The following is a 6,311-nucleotide window of genomic DNA, read 5'->3' on the forward strand; positions in this document are numbered from 1 at the left end:
ACTGGTGAGGGAAAGGGGAAGAGCTGGTCAACTAGTCCCATGTTGCCGACACACACAAAACTGACAGGCTACCTCGAAACTACCGCTAATGCGACGTGACATCTCCAGTGGGACACAAACGACCGGGTGAGGTGAGTGAAATGACAGCAACGATAACATACAGGTTGAATCTAAATCTTTCAGCCCAGCTCCCAGCCACATCTTACTTAACCAAAAACCTTTCTGTTTTTGCTAGGTTGGCTATCTCCACACTTGACTTGCATGCCACTCAAACTACTTCCCAGGCTTGCAGTACAGCTGAAGGAGTCTCATGGCTTCCCATTTGTTTTCCTGGGAGGATGCGAGTCGGGACAGAGGAAGTGGTAGTCCCCGGCCCAGTAATTAAGAACTCCTGCTCAGTTAGCTTATCTTCCTGAAACCTGAAACTGAGCAAGATGCAGCATTCTATGCATACATCCATGCACAGAACTGGGACAATTAGGTCTTTTTATCAAATTGCATATTATATAATATATGTGATTTTTAAGAAGTACCACACTAGCAAACCTTTACCCCACCCCCAAACCTTCATTACTTAAGAGGTTATTCTATATCACAATTATCACCTACTGATTACAGACCTACTTCAGAGTTCAATTAGTTAACAGTACAATATTTGAATTATTTTACATTCCTTTGTCATGTCACTTAAAAACATAGATTGCTGACCCTTAACTTTAAAAACGAGTACACCAAGGTTCTCTGACGCTGGTAGCGGGTAATGGGCTGATCGAGACACATCTAAAACCGCTACTAAAGAAACCTGTGAGCACATGGCTCTCTGTTTCAAAGCCTTGCTCCACGGTTTCAGCCCGTTAGTCTAGGTTGCCTTTTGAGTTTCCACAGATAACACGTTCCCCCACAAACCTCAGCAGTGAGGTACTCCAGGATCGCAGCGCTGTACACAGCAGCAGTGGCACCGACCCTTCCATGGCTCGTGGTGCGAGTTTTCAAATGCCTGTGGATGCGGCCCACGGGAAACTGAAAGAGAGGCCGCGTGAGTGGGGGGCACCGAGGGGTCTCAATATCGCACACTGAGTGCACTCAAGGTGAAGAGTGTGAGTAAAGCATAAAATTATTCTTATTACTTAACACCTACAGCACCTGGTCTTCCTAGGTGGTCTCCCATCCAAGTACTAACCAGGCCCGACCCTGCTTAGCTTCTGAGGTCAGATTTCGGGCTTGTTCAGGGTGGCGTGGCCCTAGACCATGGACGGTGCCTCCACTGGGGCTTGAACCCAGGACCTTCTGCGTGTAAAGCAGACGTGCTCACTGCTACACTATGGAACCACGTCCAAAGCATGAAATTTGAAACTATGGTCACCCACAGTAGAAGCCACACTAACTGGCAGTTAACAGTTCCTAGGGTCTGTGTGTCGTATCCTAGTAATAGCCCCAAATCTTCATGCCTGCTTTCACCCTCCTGAGGAGAAAATAAAAGTTAAAACAGACCACCACAGGATTTTGTGAATTTCCTTCTGGCGTGTCATTATAAAACAGAGAAACTGCTGTGCAGGGATCGACTGCACAGGCCACACGGCCTACGAGTCCCCTTCGAATCGCATTGACTGCATGCACAGTAGCCTCGGGCAACTGTGAACTTCCAGCACCTTTAGTACCAAAGCCATCTGTCCTTCCTCAGTTTCAAGAGGTGACCTGAGAAGAAGCGACACCACTGTCTCTGTGACTTCTTTCCTACTTTCTGAGAACAGGCACTTTGTTATTCCCCAGGTACCCTAATCCTACTTGTCTGTGCCCTTGACTCCTCCACCAACTCTCTCAGGGACCCTCCTCATGCTGTCACTGGCTCCATCATTCCAGCAGCTCTGATCACGTGCTTTCCCCTGGCTTCTTTCCTTCTGCACACTTTTACTTCCTGTGTCTGCGGCAACTGCTGCTAGTCACAGTCTAGGTGTCCCCTTCCAAAGGCAAACCCCGAGCTCTTATTCTCTTATCACTCATTTTCTCCCAAACTTGGCTTTGGTTCAGCACCTTTGAGGGCCAGAGGTGACATTTTAATCACCAAATCTATTGACTACTTCTAGATCGTACCCTTAAGGAAAAAAGGCATGATTTTCTTTTACTGGTTTACACCTTCCCTAAGTAGTTCTGAGCTCCCAAAGAGCTGGATCCTGACTTCCTGATGCATCCTCAGTGACTGGCGTGTTGTCACAACACGTAATAGGACTCCCAAAACCATTTATTCTTAGCTGCAGATATTACAGAATTCCAACACTAACTCTGAACTCTGACGACTACTCAGGCTTCTCTTTTTCTGACTCAAATTCTGTGTGTTTCTGAAGGTCCACCAATGTCCTCGTGTCCTTTCTTACATTCTACTTAGGGAATTCATTCATAGTGTCAACTACCAATTTTACAGAAATGATTTTAAATTTGTAATTCTTTCGATCACCTTGGCAAGCTGGACTCAAATCTACAACTTTGGGGCATTTTCTCGTGAATGTTTTTGTGGAACTTAAAAGTGACTCCACTTAAATTCTGAAATCTCATACCTTGACCCTATCGCAATGCCTCTGTCCCTTCGGTTGTAAGCCTTACAGAAACCTCTGACTTTCCGCTCAACCCTACACCCCTCCTCCTACATTTCGGGTGCACACACTTTGCTTCCTGTTCCTTTCCATCCCACTTTGATCCAAGTATGTGTTACCTTATTCCTAAAACCACTGCGGTAGTCTTCCAACACCTACTTCAAATTAAAGACACTTCAAATAAGTTCTGAGATTTCTGCAATTCTCTAAAACACAGAATGTACCCATCAAGTCCCCTCCCCCTCCCTTTAGTACCATGTCATCTTGCTCGAAAGCTTTCAATGGCTCACCACTGCCAAGAGCATAAAATCTAAACCTTAGCAGTCTGGCCTTTAAACTTTCCTGTTTACAAAGTGTCTCTTATATGTACAGCATAATTCTTACTCATCCAGAGAAATGTGAACTTGTGGATTAAAGACGCAATTATTCAAAAACATGCAGTTTGAAAATATTTAGTGCTGCGAGTATATTATTCAGTCTAAAATTGAAACTACAGGAGAAATATTCAGGACTCATGGTTCATTATTCTACCCAAAACTTTCTCATCCTGAAAGTTAATGCACTACTACAGACACCTTCAAAAGAAAAACCTCAGCATAATCATTTCAATGATACAATTTATAAAAGAACCAGAAACATAATTACAATCTAGAAATAAAAGATTTTAAGAGCAAAATTACCAAATTCATTTAAGACCTCTTCATAACTTGTTTTCGCTTGGAAGAAAACACAAAAGACAATTGCTTTGTGATATAAATTTTGGCAAATTTATCTCAGTATTAAAGATCAGTAGTACCTCTTTGTAATTAATGGAACATCTATGGGTCATAAATTACCACAGTGAAGAAAATAATTTAATGTTTTACAATGACATTACCTGCAGTCCCGCTCTCTGTGAGCGAGACACTGCCTTAGCCTTGGCCTTCCCACTGTCCTTTCCAGCTTTGCCTCCAGCCTATGTGAAAAAGAGCTCCAGATGAAGAGTTGAAAATGCTTTTCAAAATTATTCGGGAAACAAATTTTTTTCTAGTTTTAGTTTCGGTAGTTAAAAAAATCTAAGGGATCTCCTTCAAATTTATGTAAGTTAACAATAATGTAAATACATATACAATACATATAACAATATACATGTGTTATAACATGAAAATGAGGTCATACTTTATTTTTAAAATAACTTCTAAAAACTTGAATATACTTTTCAAATTTCAGACTGAAGAATCTTTAAGTCAGTATTTCAAATGAAATAACTTTTTTAAAATGTAAATATATATAATTTCCACAGAAACATTCAGAACTTACCTGTTCGAGGAGAAAAAAGCATAAAAAAAGAAACCTCAAAAAGTTAAACAGAATTACCATACGATCCAGCAATTCCATATCTAGATATATACTCAAAAGAACTGAAAGTAGAGACTTGAACATATATTTGTGCACCTATGTTCACAGCAGCATTATTCACAATAGCCAAAAGAAGAAAACAGCTCAAGGGCCTACTGATGCATAAATAAAATATGATCGATCGATCGATCTATCTATCTATATAATGGTACAGTATTCAGCTGTAAAAAGAAAATCGTGACACAGTATAACATGAATGAACTTTTAAGACATTATGCTAAGTGAAATAAGCCAGTTACAGAAGGACAAATATCATATGATTCCATTTATATGAATTATCTAGTTAAAATCATAGGGACAGAAAGTAGAATGGCAGTTGCCAGAGACTGGGGAGAGGGGTGGAATAGAGAGTAACTGTTTAATGGGCACAGAGTTTAAGTTTGGGAAGATGAAAAACTTCTGGAGATAGATGGGGAGTGATGGTTACACAATGTTAATGTGATTAGTGCCACTAAATTGTACACTTAAAAATGGTAAATTTTATGTTATGTATATTTTACAATTAAAAAAAGACTTTCAAACTTATACTGAAGGAGTTAAATACTACTTTTAACTGATAGAAAAATATTTCTTAAATAATCTTAATGTTTACTAATAAGACATGGTATATAAATGCAAATACAGCAATTCCTCAAATAATGCTGTTTTCATCCAACACTGTTTTGTTATAACATCAAATAACTCTTGTTTATATCAATTAGCCTATGCTAAAATTGGTTTCCTTATTTGTTATGCGTCGTTTTGCTTAAAGTAGCTGAACCTACCCACAATCGTTGACTAAACTATTATGCAGCCATTTCAACAAATGAGGTACAGATGTGTGCAGATAAGGACCAACCCACAAAGCAGTTCTCCGTGAAAAAGGCAAGGTATATGCAAGTGCAGTGAGCTCCTGTTTATGTAAAAATGGAGTATTACAGGGTGTGTACACATACATTTAAATAAGCTATAAAAGTTATTTGCCTCTGGGGGGAATAAAAATCTGAGGAGAGGGAAAACTAATCTTCTCTTTTGAGCTATTTAATTTTACTATTTATTATTTCTTCACTGTAAAAAAACTAGTTAAAGAATTCAGTTTACAAGATTGGCTGTCTGAGGGTCTATATTTTAGACGTAGAGGATAAGATCTGAAATGGCATATTTTCTTTGTAATGCTTACTTTAAAAAAATTTTAAGCTAAAAATCAAAATGTATAGTCCCCCTAAGTGCATGTCTCAGTTGACTTAATACTTATCTCTGAAAACTATTAAAAAAAAAAAAAGCTGTGGCAGGTGTTGGCAGCAGGAAAAATAGTCTAACTAATTCATATCTCTTTCTTACACTTAACAATGTAGCAAGAGACTGACTTAACAGAGAGAATTGAGGATCTCTTGATTTCTCCCAGGATCCTTATTTTAATAAGGAGTTTAATAGTAATTTCTGACCATACTGCTTTACAAGAAAAAGTGCATAATTTTTTGAGGTCAGCTCAAGTAACAATATATGCTTCCTTATTCCTCAAAGAGACCTTTCAGCTCTATTTGCCCTGGAACAAAACATTTAAAATTCTCTCAACTGGTGCACGAGTCTAAAATTGTAATCACTGCCGCTCTAGGGCTGAATTATGAAACAAGAACTAGTTATCAAAAGCCACCAACTGCAAAACACCCCAGGCTTGCCAATTTACTCTTCTTAAGCAATTTTATTCTTACTGTTTCAATCCATCATATTCGTTTTATCTGCTTATTTCCTTTTGAAGGAACTAGACATGAAATCAGGTTTTAAAAACAACACGTTAAATTGTTATTGCCAAGGTTTAGAGACTGCCGATACACTTCTTATACTTAGCAAAACGCAACTTTTATGGCATCAAACACGTGTGAATGTAACCCTGTACAATAAGTAACTGCTTTATTTTCAAAAGCCCCTCGCACTCGGTGCAGACCCTCCAACTTTGCACGTTCACGTTTTGCAACACAAAAACACAGCGCCACTGCACCTGGGCACAACGCACCCCGGTGAGGAGCGCGCGCGCACACTTCACCCGGGAAAACCGGGAAACCCGAAGCCCAGGGTCAGTTTCGCATCTGTTTAACTGACGCAGGCTCGCATCCCGTCGAGTTTAAAATCTCAGAGCTTGAGCGACAAATCAGGGCCTGCGGGCTTTTAGCTGCTGCTAAAGGGACACCACCTACACAACAGGTCGCTAGAGATGAAAGGCGTGACACTACGAAACCAGCTCGAGCCGCTCAGCTCCCAGGCTGGACGTGCCCTACGCCCCGTGCGCGGGTCACAAGGCTGCGGCCCAGGCGCCGCACCGGCACGCGCCCGGTGACGGAGATCGGG

At 40.5% G+C, this 6,311-nt stretch overlaps 1 pseudogene; it reads right to left on the bottom strand.

The window, feature by feature from the left end:
* Positions 1-1,131: 1,131 nt before the first annotated feature.
* Positions 1,132-1,247, bottom strand: LOC112479435 (annotated as a pseudogene).
* Between the last annotated feature and the right edge of the window lie 5,064 nt (positions 1,248-6,311).

This window comes from Pteropus alecto, unplaced genomic scaffold (genome assembly GCF_000325575.1).
Source record: "Pteropus alecto unplaced genomic scaffold, ASM32557v1 scaffold214, whole genome shotgun sequence".
Taxonomy (NCBI): Eukaryota; Metazoa; Chordata; class Mammalia; order Chiroptera; family Pteropodidae; genus Pteropus; species Pteropus alecto.